Genomic DNA, 18,500 nt, shown 5'->3' with positions numbered 1-18,500 from the left:
AAGATACAAAGGGAGCTGGATGAAGCATCCCGAAACGAGAAAGTATTCGAAGAGGTGTCTTAGCCAATGGCCACCCAAGACTGCCAGCAAACACTAAAGCAATGCTGAGAGAAGCAGGGCTTCCTCTGAAGGTTGTTACAATATTCAGTTCAATTCAGTTTATTTATATAGCGCCAATTCACAACACATGTTTTCTCAAGGCAGTTCACAAAAGCCAGGTACATACATTCCAATTAATCCTAACCATTAAACAGTACAGTCAGATTCAGTTATTTATTCAAATTGGATAAAAAGTTTTTCTATCTAAGGAAACCAGTAGATTTCATCGAGTCAGAGATTTGTAGCAGTCTCTCCTCTTGGATGCGCATGTAGAGACAGTGGACAGTCATTGGCGTTGACTTTGCAGCAATCCTTCATACTGAGCATGCATGTAGCGACAGTGGAGAGGAAAAACTCCCTTTTAACAGGAAGAAACCACCAGCAGAACCAGGCTCAGTGTGAGCGGCCATCTGCCATGACCGACTGGGGGGTTTGAGAGAACAGGGCAGAGACACACAAAGAATATAGAAGCACTGATCCAGGAGTACTTTCTATGGGAAGGAAAGTTAAATGTTAGTGGATGTACCTCCTTCAGTCATTTCATCTAGAAAGAAAGAACAAATAAACTTTGAGCCAGTTTTCAAGGATAGAGTCTGAAAAGAGAGCACATATAATTAGTTACAGTAAAAGCTCAGTCAATTGCTATATCTAGGAGAGAGAAAGGGTTAAACACTGAAAGACAGGGCCAAGTGGATCATCTGTAGAAGGTGAGCATTAAGTTGTTGCCAGCAGAGGCTTTGACAATGCCTCCCTCCAGGACGGTGTCACAGGTAGACACAGAATGAAGCCAGGTGTAGCTTCTAGGAAGAAAAAAGAGAGAGAACATAAAGTGAAAAACTGAAAAAACAGCAAATAATGCAAAATTGGAGAGTAGTGTGAGAATGTAGCGAAGAGGGTGGAAGTGGTCATTACATCCTCCAGCAGCCTAAGCCTATAGCAGCATAACTACAGAGATAGTTTCAGTTTTAGTTTATTTATTTATATAGCGCTTATTTACAACAATGTCATCTCAAGGCACCCCACAAAGGGTCCGGAACAGCGCAGGGCCACCGGGGATGCCAGACCAAACCACAGAGTGCCAGAGCCCGGCCACCCCAGAACGGGCCACGTGTAGGGGCACTAAGTAAAATAATGACCTTATAAAGTTTGTCCATCTAGAACCCCATATATGAATATATGCACATACTCACCCTTTCTGCCGCTGGACTTTGAAGCGAATTTTGGCTGCAGTGAATTACTGGATTTGGTCTTCTCTTCAGCGTTGTAACCTAATATATATCTGTTGTTTATGCTGGCAGGCACAGACCAAATCAAATGCTTCTCAATTTGTGTCCATGCTGACCAATAGAAACCCGCAGTTGCTGCACACTGGCCAACAGAAAAGTAATTGCTAACGTCCATGCCGATCAATAGCAATGTGCTTCCAGGAAGCCCTGCTTCCAGAAGTGTGGAAACAAGAAACATGGAAAATGTATCTTGTAAGAAGTGGTTTGAAAAGAATGCACTTCATACCTCCAAACAAAAATTTTAACACGTTGTTATGATTCTGGCACGTCTGCTCTACCCTGTCTCCCTGGCTGCAATCAGCAGATTAGATGCACCTGGTGGCTGCTGCTGTGCAGTGCAATCTGTGGCATACCATACACCTGTGTCTTCCCTGATATATACCGACTCTGACAAGCAGACGGTGCCAGATTTTTGAAAGCCATCGTGTGAGTAGATATCCGGCATTCCTTCCTGTCTGATCATTGTTCTTGACCTTGCCTTGCCTTTCGGATATATGCCTCTGCGTGCTCCCTGTCGGACTATTTGGATTTTGGTTGTCGACCTTGTTTCCTGCATCTGGTTTATGCCTCTGCTTGCCCCTTGCCTGACGCCTCTTGTTCTGATCGTTAACCCTGTTTCTGTCCTTGGATTATTGAACCAGCCTAGCCCTCGGATTATTCAGCCTGGAGTCATTTCTTACCTGTGCTGTGGAGATCAACGCCTGCTGCCCACTGAGGTTTCCCCTCTGGGTTTCAAGTTTCACTCAAGACAAAAGCAGGTTAGTGACTTTTCTGATCCCTGCAAAATCTGGAGAGACTACAAGTCACTAATCCCTCTTTCTGCCTCAGTGATTCCTGGAAGCTGTGAGGAGTGTTACCTGTGTGACGTTTTCCTGTGGCTGAATAAACCTTTTAAACTTTCAGTACTGCGTCTGGCTGAATCTTGGGTCTGCATTTTTCTGATTCATAGCAAAATAAAATCTGCAAAAATAGCAAACCACAAAAATGTAGATTCAACTTTTGTATACTGTTAAAAACGTTTTTGAAATTAGAAGTTTTTCAAAGTCGCATTTTTGGAAGACAATTTTAAGTTCACATTCTCTGCTTGCAATAATATTGGAACACATTTCTCACCATAACCATTGTGTATCTAAACGTATCTGAGCCAGCTTTGCAATATAACTAAATTCTGAGACATTTCAAAAAAGTGGTCCAGTTTTCCTTAAGATGTATCTGTTCTTAGAAGCGGAGCCTCTCTAATGTTTGGTACAAGCAGCATACAAAATAAATATCTGTTCCACTTCAGTGTGAAATAATTGAAATAATATCTCAATCAGCTCCCTCATCAATAGCCCTCTTAGCCTTTGAATTAAAATTTATTACCCTAGTAATTAGACAAATTTCCTAATGAATCAATTAGACCGTCACTCATAGGAAGCCGGCTGGTTTCACGTTGACTGAAAAGGCAAAAACAAAGTGAGAGTTACACAGACAGAATGAAATCTAGATGGGCTTCCAATTTTGTGCGTATCATCCTGATGAGCTCCGGGTATTTATTATCCTATCATGCCACAGCTCACTGACAGTTCCCTATTAGCTATTGTTCTATTGTTAGGAGCCTTACATGCTGCTAATTGGAAATTCACTGTTGACTTCCATCACAAAGATGGGATTCTCTGTTTTTGCTCTTTCATATTTTTATATAATGTTTTCTCTGAGACTCACACCATTGTGAGTCTTTTTGTGATGATGCCCTTTATTTAATAGATCCCATGTGTTTTCATTAGTACTGTAATCAACTTTCATCAGCACAACATTCCAACTTTAGCAGAATAATTACAGAACCAATAGAGATTTTAGAATATAGTTATACCATAATATGGTAAGTGTGCTGAAATAATGGAATTTTAAGAGTGTTTTTGTAAGTTGTAAAAAGGCCTGTGACAGGTACATGAAAGCCTGGTTTAAATGTGTAGTCCACAGAAAGTACCAGCTAGGCCTGAGCTCTATGATGTTTACTGGTAATTACTGTGAATTAACTACCAGATGCAGGAACTGAGTCAGCCCCCTGCTGACATATTCAACTAACAGAGCAAATATTCACTTCCTCTCATCAGTCAATCCCTGTATCCTGGGTCCAATGTCTTCTGGCACAGCAAAGGGTGGATTCAGCCTGATATTTGTCAAGACCTGGGCCTGCTTGCTTTGAGGATTGGTGAGTGTAAAGGCTTTGCATTGATGTGTCTTTGAATATAGTAGGAAACTGAGAGGACAGAACCTGGTAAAGATGCCCCTTTTGATTTTGGTATTAACAAAGAAATCCTAATTAACTAAAAGTGAAAGCAGCATAAGAACAATAAAAAGTGTTCACTGTTCACATTCCACACATACAGAAATTTACAGTAACCCAAATATAGTAACATGTATAATCAGTTTTCTCTATTTACTATATGAGTCTAGGGCAGGGGTAATTTACTTCATACTTTCTCAGAAGCCACAGACCATCTCTTGGAGATGAAATCAAGTTATCCATTCATATAAAGTAAATTGAGCTGAGGCCATGCTTGGTCCCAAATGTTCTTTGCGACAAACTACACTCACTTGTTTTTCAGCACAGCATAATAATCGCTAAGCTTTAAAAATAAAAAATAAAAGTGTCATGATTGCCACATCATTGTATAATTAGAAAACTGACTTCACAGACAGAATGGCAGAAGATCTAATAGTCAATTTTTATTAACATGCTAAGAAAAAAAAACAAATAAGATTTTTCACAGGCAATAATTAACTTAAAAATGTAAACGTTTTCTTAGTTTATATATTTTTAATGGCACAATAAACACTGTAATATTTTGTTTGAGGAGTTCCAATGCATAACATTTAGTATCACTGAGGTTATGCAGCACAAAAAAAGAGAAAAGAAAAGTTAAAATTGAATGTGTAGTTTGATGTATACCAATACATTCTTAGAAACCATCACAAATTGTTTTTTTCTGAAAAATGATTGCCATCCCAGTAAAATGTTTTAGATCAGTAAAACACATTTTATTATAAGACAATAACCTGACTAAATACAAAATGCAATTTTCAACAATTTTATTTGTTAAAAATTAGAAAAGCAAAATAAACCTGACCCTCTGTGAAAAAGAAATTGCACCCTAAATCTAATACCTGGTAGTGCCAACCTCTGTGCCAACACCTGACATCCATTGTTTGCAGTACCTGGTAATCCCCCCAACCCCCCCACCCCCCCCTTTTTTTTTTGAAGGAATTCTGGTCCACCTTTTTTTGCACAGTAGTTTGAATCATTTTGAATCATTCTTCATATTTTAAATGTGTCTGTACTCCACCACGTCTAATTCAACTGGTTGTATTGCCTCCTCAGAATGCCTTTGTGTTCTGCAGAAGATGATAACACACATGCATTTTTTTAGTCAGGTGTTTGGTCATAGAGAAACACCTAAATACACATGCATGGCACTGGATCCCGAGGATGAGAACTGAGAACCACTGCTTTAGATGTTGTTCTTTTGTGACCTCCTGGATGAGTCATTAATGTGCTTTTGGAGTGGCTTTATACTGTCCACTCTGGAGAAGCTCACCACCGGTACATGGTTTTTGTTTATTTTCTTTGTGAATAATGGTTCTCACTATGGTTCTCTGGAGTCCTAAAACCTTAGAAATTGCTTTGTAACTCTTTCTAGAATGACATAAGTTGATTGCTTTGTTTCTCATCTGTTTTTGAACGTCTTTAGATTGGGCCATACTTTATTCACTTTTAGAGATCTTTCAATACCTACTTCATGCTGTCAAAGAGGTTCTCTTTCAATGATGTCCTAATTCTACATTTGTGATAAATATCAGGGCTGTTTGTAGCAAGTAAAATCTAATTCAGCTGTTTTAATTAATGAGGTAACGGGTGGAAATGTAACTTTTTTTATTTAGTTTGAAAAGTGTTGGTTAGTATTTTATATTAACTCTGGTTGTCTAAAGAGCCTCTTGTGGCTCTGTGGTGGCAGGTTGTGGACCCCTTATCTAGTTGGATGTATTCTGATTCATTAACTCTGTGATAAACAAATACACAAATACAAGTATTTTAAGCATTGCCATACTTTAGAATACTTGCAATGACACTAATCATTATAATTAAAGTTATTTTAGAACCATATTCTATAATAAGTAAGCTTATAGTTATGTTGACCTGACATATTAAGTCATATATGTTAACTGTTGTATTGCTCTTGCATCTTATACTGCTCTATATTTACTCTCACTCACTTAAAACTGTGCACATATATTTATATTATATTGTAGATATGTTTATACTGTTTAATTTGTACTGTATTGCACCGACTACGCCAAAACAAATTCCTTGTATGTCCAAAAACGTACTTGGCAATAAAGCTTTTCTGATTCTGATTCTGATTCTGAATAGTAATTTTTGGGAGAATATTTGATGTATCTATTTCTTGAAGGAGTGGCCCATTTTTCAGTGAAATAGTTTAACCACTATTTGAATTAAATGCCAAGGGACAAAGGAAATCGGTATCCCCTAGGCCCTTTCATGGGTTCTATGTTTAACCTTTACAGATGAAAAAAATCCTATTCTATTCTTTCAAGAGCACTTTAACAAAAGGCACCATAGTAGATTTTTCAACCTGTTGGTCAAACTGATGGCTTCTTTTGACCTGCAGAGTCAGAGGGTAATAAAGTGGAGAAGTTAGGAGGTGAATGCTATGCACCGACTTGGGAGAAGAACAAAGAGGCAATGAACATTTAGTGAAGTGCACCGTTTATGTGGATGTAGAGCAAACTGCCCCACTCACAGGTCGGTGCAACTTGACAAGGTTTGATTAATCACTGTGTGAAACCTGATCGAGAACAGGAGTGACTAATGACCAGTGTATGGCTGCTGATTTAATCAATCAACAAAAAAGGCTTTAACCTTGCCAATACTAGGGTGAAACAGAGCCACACACACACACACACACACACACACACACACACACACACACACACACACACACAGACAGTCGACAGTCTCTCTGCAAGCTGCTTGTACAGATTCATATGACATTCCAACAAGATGGACAAAACAGGACAACTCATTTGAAAGCAGGAAAGAAAAAAATATGACATGCTATACAGAAATGTAGGTAAGTAATCCACTTTTCTTACCACTTTAAGCTCATATTTAATGAGAAATAACACTCCTCCATGTGTATAAAAGAAAATCTCAGATTTTACACAGCAGTCCATTAGTACTTTTACAATATCACCTAAATAACTGGTAACCATTTTTGCAGCAGTTAAAGAAGAAAAATAAGAGCAAATCTGCAGTAGTACTTTAATCTCTACTGTCACTATTTGCAATTTATGTTTTCATAGTTTAATACTAAGCAATACAGAAAATATTTTTCTATTTCTATATCAATGCCAAAAATAAACTACAAACTAACAGCAACAATGTATAGGGAAATAGATATTATGGAAACCAAATTTAGTACATATCCTTACAGACAGTGGTCTTTATTTCTATTCTATTTCCAGTATGATGAAATATTGCTGAAAACCCAAACCCGAATGTTTGTAAAGAGGGTAGTCTTTGTTCCAATACTGGCTGACTCATCATCATGACTCATCAGGAAGAGCACAGGTGCTTTATTTACTCCTTAGTTTGGTATTTTAATTTTGCTGGGTACCTATAGTTTAGGTCAGGACCAAAGGTAAGGGTAGAATTTTGATTAACTGGTGAGTTGACTTCGCTTAAAAATGCATTCCTCACTTACAAACAAAAGACCTGATAGTTAAACTCCTCCAAGTGAGCTTTAGAGTTGACAGCTGGAACAGGCCAATATCTAGAAACAAGATGGTGCCATTGTGTTTTGCTGAAAGATAGAACTTTCTCTGTCATGATTACTAATTTGACCTCTTCTAGTACCGTACTCCTTTATCATGTGGGGTCGCACGGGGATCAATTCTTGGTCCTGTTCCATTTTAACTTTATATGCTACCATTTGGAGCTATTAAAAGTCAGCATCAGTTGTCCTTCCTTGCACTGGTATGCAGATGATCTACAGATTTACTTGTCTCATAAGCCAGGTTGCAGTAATGCTCTCCATTCTCTACAGGACTGCCTTAATGTGGCCAAACATTGGTTGGACCAGAATTATTTGTTTTTGAATGTCACAAATGCCACTATAGATATCAGTGCTTTGATTCTTTGACAAAAAATTGAGGCATAATATTTTATACGGATTTTACATTTTAAAATCAAATTGACTCTGTAGTCAAGTTAAGCCATTCATGCTTTTTTTTAGCTCCAAACTCCACTATTGTAATGCTCTCTATGTCGGTGTCTCCCAGTTGAGCCTAAATCACCTTTAGCTTGCCGAGAATGCAATTGCCCGTCTTCATACTAAACAATTCCAAAGTGTGCACATTATGTCTGTTTTATATTCTTTACACTGGCTTTCTGTTCATTGTAGAATTTAATTTAAACTTTTACTTTTGGTTTTTAAATCACTTAACGGCCTCAGACCTCCTTATTTATCTGAATCTTTAAGTGTTTGTCTGCATGGAAGATCCTTAAGGTCATCTAGTCAGCTTTTATTGGATGTTCCAAGGACTAAGTTTAATGCCTTTTCGGTAGTCGCAACCACACACTCTGGAAACATCTTCCTTGGGATCATGGTGCCATCACCGAACCAAGCCTTTTTTTTTTCAGAAAGGCTCTTAAGGTTCCTTAGCACATTCATTTTCAACTGAATTATTTTGTTTTCTGTGATCCTTTTCAGTGTTTTTGTGATTTTCTTATTATGCGCTTTGGTCTCATTTGGATGTCTTGAATTTGTTATTCATTTATAAATCAATAAGGGAATGAAAATGAAATTAGTACAATAATATGGACCATGCAGATGCCAGTGGTGAAGACACAGTTATCAATTCAACCACTTGGTGATGAAAACAGTGATGTTTTACATATATTATATATATAAAAAAAAAACGCTTACTAAGGATTGTTAGGATTACCCTTTGAAACAAGGTGGAGCTGAGTTATTAAAAAAACTGCATAAAGGACTTGCAGCTCCCTTCTGCATGAAAATGAGCAAAATGAGGTGGTTTATATATGTGGTAAGGGTGTCTTTTGGACAATGTCTATGGGAGGGCTTTCTGAAACAGACACAGGACATGCTGTATTATATCAGAGATTATATCACTCAGTTTAGTGAGAATTGTTTCAGTATCATTTTACAAGTGCTGGCTATGAAATCCGCTAACATATCCTGCAAAATAAAAAATAAATAAATAAAAAAAGTGAACGAGTGGGCAAATAAAAACAACCCAGATTTAACATGTTACAACCATCAACTTTAGTTTATATGGATTTTATGTGAAAGAACACCACAAGGTAGTGCATCTTAATGAAGTGGGATGTACAAGACTTAGGAATAGTTGGGGAAAAAAAGGGAGGTGTGCATGTGTAGCCCCATTTTAACCCATTACCTCTAAAAATTCAGTGAGATCAACTGCTGTCAAAAGTCATGTCATGTGAAAAGAATCTGCCTGTATTTATTTTAATCTCAGTATAAATACTGCAGTTATGTGAAGACCTCAGAGGTTTAGTTGAAAACATTAGTGGGCAACTAGTATCATGAAGACTAAGAAACACACAAGACAGATCAGAGGTAAAGTTCAGCATATGCTTAAAGCAGAGTTACATTAGAAAACAATATTACAAGCTTTGAAAATCTCACAGATCACTGAAAAATACATTAACTAAAACTGGAAAGAATATGCGTAAACTGCAAACCTACCAAGACATGGCAATCCATCCAAAACTACAGGTCTAGTAAGTAAAGCATGAATCTGAGACACAACAAGGGGACCCATAATAACTCTGGAGGAGCTGCAGAGACCCACAGCTCAGGTGAGATAATCTGTAGACAGGACTGGTAGTAGTCATGCACTCCACAGATAATGTTTGTTTTTTTTGGACAATAAGGCCATTGTTGAAAGAATAAGATGTTTCTTTTATGGTTTGCCAAAAGCCATATAGAGGACACAGCAATCGTGTAGAATACAAGGCTCTAGTAACATCAGATAAATGTTTTGACTGTTTGACCTACCTTTGCACATTACCCAGTGAGTGCTATGCCTACAGTGAAACACATACGTTGCAACATCATGCTGTGGGAATGCTTTTCCCCAAGGGAACAAAGAGGGACAGCAAAGCTGCTCAAAGCTGATAGGAAGATGGATAAACCTGAATACATGTTAACCCTGCAAGGAAACCTGTTAGAGGCTACTAAAGACTTGAGAGGAAGCTTGCCTTCCAACAGGACAATGATCCTAAACATACAACTAGAACTACAATGAAATGGTTTACATGAAATAATATTTATGTGTTAGAATGGCCAAGTTAAAATCCAGAACTAAATCCAATTGATTATTTGTGGCAAGATTTGAAAACTGATGTCACAGTTGCTCTTCATTACATTTCAGAGTTGGAGCTATTTTGTAAATTAGAATGGGCACAATTTTCAGTTTCTAAATCTGGAAAGCTGGTTGAAACAAATCCCAAAGGACTTTGAGCTGTAATTGCAGAGAAAGATGGTTCTAATAAATATTGTCTCGAAGGGAAAGAATATAAATACATGCCAGATTTTTCATAATTTTAATTAGAAAAAAAAAAACACCACTGAAAATCATTTTACTTTCCTTTCCATTTACAAATATGTTCTATTTTGTGTTGTTTTATCATATTAAAACCCAATAATACATTGTAGAGTGTGCTTTATAAGGTGATAACATTTAAAACCCAAGGCTATAAATACTTTTTTTTTCAATGTACTGTACGTGACAAGCAGAATTTTGTGATGAAAACATTAAAATGCATATTGATTATATAGGAATCAGTACATGTCACTAATTAAGGAGTAAGTTATTATTCCATGTGAGAGAAAAACAATGGATTATTACTCTTAAAGCCATGACTATATAAATCTAAACTGTAAGTAAGTGATTAATGCCAAAGAGGACAATTGGGAGATCAGGTAATCAACTCTTCTATTGCTCAGTTAAAACTGTAGTTCCTCTCACGGTAAAGCACAGTTTCATTGTTCCCATTAGGCCCCGGAGAATCACATCTGGTTAAGGAAAATATTTAGTCCACATAACTGATTGACTCCTTGTAAGGCTGGCTGCAAGGTATTCAGCCCCAAAAATATATTTATAAAAGTTATTACGATGAGGTCCTTCAGCCTTAGGCTGTTGGGGGAAATAAAAATGAAGGAACGTTTTTATAATAAAAGTATCTGGAATATTTCTGGCCTTTATGCTATAGAACCTGGAAAATACTAATGTCTGTGTTAGGATCTGCCATTTTGGGTTTTGTGTTTGTTTAGTTTCTCAGTTAGTGTTTCTGTGCTTGTTTACTGTTAGGTTATTTGTTCTTGTTGCATTCTTCTAGTTTATTAGTTTGCCTTTGGCCAGACCCCTTTATTGTTATTATTTACCCAGTAGCTTGTTCCCCTTAAGATTAGTTGTTCTTTCCCAGCCTAGCTCTTTAGTATAGTTCTTCATGTCTCTTCTTTGTCTAGTAATTGTTCCTTCTAGATTTAGCCTTGTGTTTTATGTTTAGGTTTCCTTTCCCTAGAGTTGTCTTTAGTTTAGTTTTTCCCTCCTGTCTCTGCGTTCTCTAGCTCCCATTTCCATAGTAACATATTCCCTCAGTTCCCTGCAGCCTGGGCCACACCTATTTCATGTTTCCCCTAATTTCCTGCTTCCCAGTCTCATTGGTCCATACTCCACTTTCCTCAGCTAAGCTCTCTAGATTTTGTTGTTCCCCGTTGGTTCCTTATGTTATCAAACCTTGGTATCTTCCAGAGTTTCTCCTTGTGGTTTGTTTTCTGTTTTGCCTCCTGAACTTGTGCTTTTGGATAACCTGCCTGTTCTCTGCCTGCCTACCTTCTGTAAGTCCACCTTCAGTTTAATTATTAAGCTTCATCTACTCACCATGCGGCCTCCTCGCCATGTTCTGCATCCCAGTTCTGCCTCCAAACCCTCAACACTGACAGTCTGTTTATATGCCAACAAAACAAAACTACCTCTTAAAGAAGCCACTAAAATCCAGTGCTACTTCTCATTGCTTGATAGATTGTTGACAAAATGAGTGAACCATAGAAGTGTTCACTCATTTTGTCTTCAGTTATTGGTACACTGTATTACACAGCTGGGGGCAATGTGTGTGGAAGCTGGAAAATACACAGAATGACTACTTTAAATTTTGTAACTACTAAATACTTGAAATGAGTGTTGTGCATAAGGAAAACTGATGAAAACAGTCTGCAGTAAATTAATCGTAAGTTGGTACCCTAGTACAGAAAAACTTTATTAGAACCCATTGCTATGTCGTGTTCAATGACATGATTAACAGAAGCATTCAAAAACACACTGATGGAGGGTCGGTTTTATATTTTATTCCAAAAACTTTCAAAATAAGCTTCAAGTTCAAGAAAGTAGAATAAGCTTAGACACAATGCAAAGCATCATATACAGACGGATAAAATACATTTTATATGTTGCAGACAAGCCATGGTGGGTCTTACATATGTACAGTATGTATGTATGTAAACTTTTATATACAATCTTTTTTACAAATACAAAAGCCTTGTTTCTATTTTTCTTTGTATATATTTATATTATATATATATATATATATATATATATTTATATAGAGATTTTTTTTATATATTCCCCACTAGCATTTGTACTACAATAATGAAAAAGAAAATCATTTACATATATGTAAATCCATTTTCTCTTTTTATATTACAAATGTATTTCCATAAAAATATATCTCTGTACAAAAAGTTATATTTTTTTATTTGTTAACATATTTTTTCTTAGAGATGCTTTCCCTCTGCAGATGCTCCGTTGATACAGTCTCCTTGAGTTCATGTTTGTTGGGTTCTTTACAAGTTTCCCTTTTGGTGTGCAGCAAGATAGATTTCTTTGCCCTTCACTACTTTGTTGTTCTGTTGAGGCATTCAAGAACCACCTTGATCCCTCTTAGGCGCTTTGAGTTTACAAGTTTAGTTTAATAAACAATCTGCATGAGAGTACCTTGAAAACAAAAGCAAAATAAAATACAGTAGAAAAAGACAGTAAAGATGGGATATCATACCTCTTTAAATAACAATGAACAAGGTTTGTGGTCACAAAAAATATGTTTTTTTTTAAGTATTTTGCTTAACAATTCCTTTCCAAAACTTTTTTTCCAAGAATAAATCATTCTGGCAAAAAAGTTGATTCCAAACATTGAACACAGTGTAGACCACATAAATCTGATGACCTAAAAAAATAAAATACATTCATTTGTGAATGAAGAAACTGCAACTCCATTTTTTCTAAATTCAACTCAAGATTTGTTCTTTATCTGTAACCCATGCTCTAAGAATCCTTACAAGTACATCCTAAGGAATTAGAATATTAATTATTGCATTAATTCAATTCAGAAAATGAACCTTATATTCAAATTAATTACAAATAGAGTTATTTATTTCAAGCATTAATTTTAGTAAATTGTGATGATTAAGACATACAGACAAAAAAGGTCAGAGTTCTATATCCAAGCATTTTAATAGAAAGTTAAGTGGAAGGAAAACGTCTGGCAGAAATGTGTGCACACGTAGTAGGGTCAACTGCAGCCTCAAGTGGCAAAGTCCATTCAAGGGAGAGGGGAGATTCACAAGCCTTGGACTACAACTGGAGTAGGTGCTTCGACAGTCACTACACACAGATCTATCCACCACATGGATGAGGCATTGTCAAGAAAAATTAGACCCAAGGGATAACAATACGGACAAGCTGAGGGTCGGTATTAAACACACCTGGGCTTCTTTAACACCTCAAGAGTGCCACAGGCTGATCACCTCCTTAGCATTCGTTCCAATAATTCATGCATAGGAGCCCAGACCAAATATTAAATAAATTCAATGTACAGTACATCAACATATGTTTCAATAGGCCAACATGTCTGTGTTAAAATTCTGTTTTATAAGTCTGTAATATTTTAATTTTCTCAGATACTACATTTTGGGTTTTGAGTCATTATTTAGGCCATAAGAATCACAATTAACAAAAATAAATGCTTGAAATATAAAACTGAGTATAATAACACTATATATGAATTGTTGTTTTTGAATTGATTTAAGGAAATAAATAACAATTTTCAATGATGTTGTGATTTATTGAGGTGCACCTTCATTTCAATCCTGTAGAGACTCACAATAAGAAACACAAATTGCGATTAGAGAAGTTACACAATGGATGTTTATTTGTTTGACGCTCAGACCTCAGAGGAAGACATGAATCCTGATGATGCATGAACTGATCAACGTCTTAGGATTAGAATTGTCTTCCCCCGGATCTGGTACTGGTGATGGAGAGGAGACCTGATGATAATGGAACTGAGAATCCGATGGAGGCAATGGGGTGGAGGAGGGTCGAAGCTCGACTGACAGCAGAGATCCATGAATGGGAGACTTTAAATGTGGAGCCTTGAAGGATCATTGGCTCAGGATTATTGCAGACTTGAAGTTGATTGGTTGGCATGGAGACGCACGGAGAAGCCATTGGGTGAAGCTGTAGGAGGGGTGAGTCTCCCAGATTGAATTTTCGTCTTTACTCCATTTCCCCTGACACAATGACATTGGCTGAAGGGTAAAGGCAAGCTGCAGAGCTTTAGGTGTTTTTTTTTCTTTTTGTAGCCATTAATATGTGGTGACAGTGAAAGATGGGAGATTATAAATGATAGCTGCTGCAGAAAGTGCCACATAGCATAACTGATGGATTGCTTGGTTTATCACTACATGTAGAGTGTGGCCTGTGTTGAAAAGTCAGAGCTCTAGCTGCAGAGAGAGAAGTGGGAGACTTTTGGTCTGGTCTCTGACTGAGAGGGAATGCAAAGACCATAGCTGTGGTGTGTTACATTATAGAAGAGATGGTGAGCAGGAGGGGGACTCAGAGCTGTGTGGGGCTGATAACGAAAGTGAGCCAGAATGAACAGAGTTAGTGGTTTAAAATATGCAAAAAAGAAGCACAAATTCACCAGCTGCTTTCAAGGAAGGTTCAGCTCTAACTGTTGCAGGACAGCTCAATCAAACACTCACTGATCTTCACTTTCATATAACTGTAGTGCAGTGAGATGCTTTTGGGCCAAGCAAGATGGTAAAAAGGAAAACAGCTCCATAGATTTAAATCTTATAAAGTGAAAAGTAAGATTTGTACACAATTAACTGCATATATTTTTTAAAGTTTTGTTTCCACTAAAAAACTAAATAACTTTTTTTGGATGAATTGTGGATTTTTTTCTTGGACTGATAAAGGGGCCTTTATCAGTCAGACATCAGTGAAAAACAAGTAGACAGATTTCTGGATATTCATTCTAGGACACAAAATACAGAGATAATAAATGGATCTCTACTATGACATTTTAAGAAGCTATTTTTCCTTCGGCTCACAGTCTCTTCAGTACTTCAGGAGTATCTCTGTATTAGGTGGGCACTCAGCCAGAGACATAATCAGGGACTAACTGAAGGGCTCCATTTTGCAATATCTGAAAAGATATGTTGACCCCTAAACTTTAGTAAAGATAGTTGGGACTTATTAAACAAAAAGAGCTGCTAAAGATGAATGGTGATTTTAAGAATTATGACAAGGCACTAAAATAAACATAAAGTGCTTATTGAAAACTGGAGTAGGTAAAACCATGAAAACTAAAAATCTGGCCATTTGAATGGTCATTTCAGAATTTCTTTAGAATGTGCTCTTCTTAGTACAATCATTTACATGAAATCCTCTGCAGGGTTATGTTTCTTAAATTATACAGCACCATTCTGCTAAATAGAATTGGTTTATTGTAGGGGAATGTGGGGTGACAATAACATGAGCTACTTAAATTACTGAACCCATTTTAAAGAAGTGTGTGAAAAGCTGCCATTGTAGAGTAAATTGAGAGGAAAGGCTCCACCAAAGTGGCCTGAACAGATAAATAAAGCCATCATTTCTGCTGAGATGTTTGAGCGCAGCTTTAGAGCAAAAATAAATGTAATGCACCATGCAACTGCTGCACAAAACTATAAGAATTCAACACGGGAGTCTTCGGGATTATATGAGTGTAACTGCTCGTCTCTCCGTGAAATCTTCAGGGTAATTTAATCATTTCCTTTTCTATCGCTCAAACTCCAGAGAAGAAAAATGGCCAAATATTCTACTGGAACGGTCAAGATAAACGAGAGCCTTAAAAGTAATAAAATTGTCAAAGCAATTACTGAACCACAGTGAAAATGATTGAGGGAAGAATGCATTGATTGGTTTCAAGGGACTTGATTTCTAGGAAATAATATGCACTCTGGGTTTAATTTTCCAGATTTTTAACAATGCACCGAAAAAAAAAGAAATAGTATGGATGTTTCAATATGTTTTTATGTAGTCTGATACTCAATTTTGTAAATAAATAAATACCCTACAATATTACCAGTTTAATGGTTTCTGAGTTTGACACCTAAATTAAGAGGAAGCTACAAGTAAAGGCTCACGTTTTTTCAGGGAAATTCAAGCACAATACACCTAATTGGGCATCGTCATGACAAACGGGTCTACAAAATGGGTCATAAAAGTCCTCCCATCAGAACACAACACGCAAAGCACATTTCCACAGATAAATTTGATGGCATTTCTCCTGTGTGTTGCACTCTACAAACAATATTTCTCTGTATTTTCCTCCCCAGCAGTGCTAGATAAGGGGTGTCAGCATTAAAGGCATAAATATTTTTTCCTATATCATATTTATCATTTCCAATTTAATGCACGGCAGTAATCAGCATGCCAGCGACTCCCCCGCTGTCACAGCCTCAGGCAAGCAGTCTTCAACGTTTTTATGATGAGCGGAAAATAAAACAAAAGAAACACTCTGCCTTTTTAAAAGGATGGGGCTGTCAGAAGTTAACTTGGAGAGAAAAGACCCTAACGTGATCCTCAGGGAATGCAACAATGACTCATCCACTTTTGAAACTCTGATGCCTTCATTTGAACATTTTGAAGAAACAAGATTTGTTTTGCATTTTGATATTTCTATTCCTAAGGCCAGGTTTAAGGAGATACTATTGCACCTTAAAGGGTTAGTGAAGGTTCTGTAAAGTTTTATTTTCACTAATAATTCTTTTACGTCTACTAGAAAATGAAATATGGTATTAAGATTGTATAAATGTGAAGAAATGCAGCTGGTAAGATGGAATCCCTATTTTAGTTGATTTAAGCAATTTAATACATTTGTTGGATGAAATATCGTATCAGTGCATATAACCCGTCTAAACTTTTACAAGACATCATCAAGAAAGTGAAGATGTTTAATTTCTGCTTAATATCTGCTAGTATAGCATCATATCCAGTGGATAGAAAAAGTCTGCTATGTTGGGGTTTCTAACTAGCTTTCAGCCTTCCACTGCACTTATAATTTTCTCACTTTTCTAAAAATCTACAGAAAAATGACATCTTTCGACTACCGATAAAGGAACTACTAAGTTACTATCAGGAAGTAATACTATTATTACTAATACTATTACTTTTACTATCAGGAACTTACTGATAGAACCTTTCCAGAACTTCACCTAAAATACCCAAAGTATCCTTTTATTCATAGAATAAAATAGTGCCACTTTCAATCAGGGAAAAAAAAAATCTAAAGGTTGATCTTGGACTAAAAAGGAAGGTGAAAGCAAAATTTTATTTCCTGTATATACTATTCCTTTTAGTAGAATGATACATGAGTTGGTGCTACAGCTTTGCCCTGAGATGTGGATATGAATGAAAAATGAATGAATTATGTCCATGGATATGCATCACAGATTCTGTCCCCATTTGAGAGAAAGATCATCTTTGACTTCTCAAGATCATTTCCGCTTGTTTGACACCTAATTAGTCTTTGAACACAAAATATGAATGCATTTGAACAACAACAAAGTGAAAATAGAAGAGAAGTAACCATTGCTGCTGATTGGACCTAGATTAAAATCTTTTTCTTCCACTGGGCAGACCTTTATTGATGGGTTATATTTAAGTTATGTTGCTTCCTGATCTAACCTTCCTAAAATAAAATTAAATGCTATATTCAAAACAACAAGAATCATAATGTTTTTGGTTGAAACCACAGATCCGTACACAGACACTCTATCTTTCTATTATAGTCACATAAGTTCTTTCTCTACTTTCTTCAAACAACTCTACCTCTAGCGACCTTATAACCTCTTCTTTAGCCACCCGAAAAGAAAAATAGGAGGAAGAGCTCACAAAGTAACGATAACAGTGTGTTTCCTAGATGGCCTTGAAAACTAAATCTTTAAACTTTCGGCCTTCGATGAAAGCTTTTGACAGCCTCAATAGCAGAGATCCGAGAGAAAATAATGTTCCCAATTACTCATCACAGAAAGCTGTCAGCATAAAACACAAGAAAGACAGATTAAAACAGTAAAACAAACAAAAAACAAATAGAAAACCGAAAGAAAGATGAATCTCAACAGTCCAGACAGTTTCTCTTTGCCTCACACACACAGACGTGTGGCTGCCCACCATACAGTGCACAGAGTTCTTTGTTAGCTACAGGTACATTTAATGACTTACACAAACGTCCCTTTGGGTTTAGGCGAAGGGCGATGAGAAAAGTCATCACAGCTTTGCCTCCAGCAGTACTCATGCCGGTGGCAGGTTCAGATGGAAGCTTTTCCTCAGAATATAGAACATGATCAAGGAACCATGTAAGTTACAAAGAGTTGTTTCTTGTTGACCTTTGATAAAGTTGTTGCTCTCACATAGTTTATTTTCTTGTTTCCTGCTGGTACGAGGCTCTGCGTCTGGAGATGTTTCTTGAAGGTATTTAAGCAAATAAAATAATATTTTTCTTTCCATCTGCACAACGAACTATAGTTGTTTTCTGCCAGCAGGCAGCGGAGGTTATGGTGCATCTTTCCTTCCTTAACTGACTGAAGGTTGCAACTAATGAGATGAGAGAGTAAGAAGATGTTCATGGGAACAAATGTGAATGAGTGATTAGATAAAATGCAAAGAAAAGGTCCA

The 18,500-nt window shown here is 36.8% G+C and overlaps 1 protein-coding gene across 1 annotated transcript in view; it reads right to left on the bottom strand.

Moving 5' to 3' along the window:
* Positions 1 to 11,823: 11,823 nt before the first annotated feature.
* Positions 11,824 to 18,500, bottom strand: part of csmd2 (CUB and Sushi multiple domains 2) — a 358,433-nt gene continuing 351,756 nt past the window's right edge. The window contains exon 72 of the mRNA XM_047382994.1: positions 11,824 to 18,419. The gene's annotated coding sequence lies outside the window, so the exon portion shown is untranslated. The remainder of the gene's footprint in view (positions 18,420 to 18,500) is intronic.

The sequence above is a fragment of the Girardinichthys multiradiatus genome, chromosome 13 (genome assembly GCF_021462225.1).
Source record: "Girardinichthys multiradiatus isolate DD_20200921_A chromosome 13, DD_fGirMul_XY1, whole genome shotgun sequence".
Lineage (NCBI taxonomy): Eukaryota > Metazoa > Chordata > Actinopteri > Cyprinodontiformes > Goodeidae > Girardinichthys > Girardinichthys multiradiatus.
This window is presented reverse-complemented; position numbering and strand designations above follow the sequence as displayed.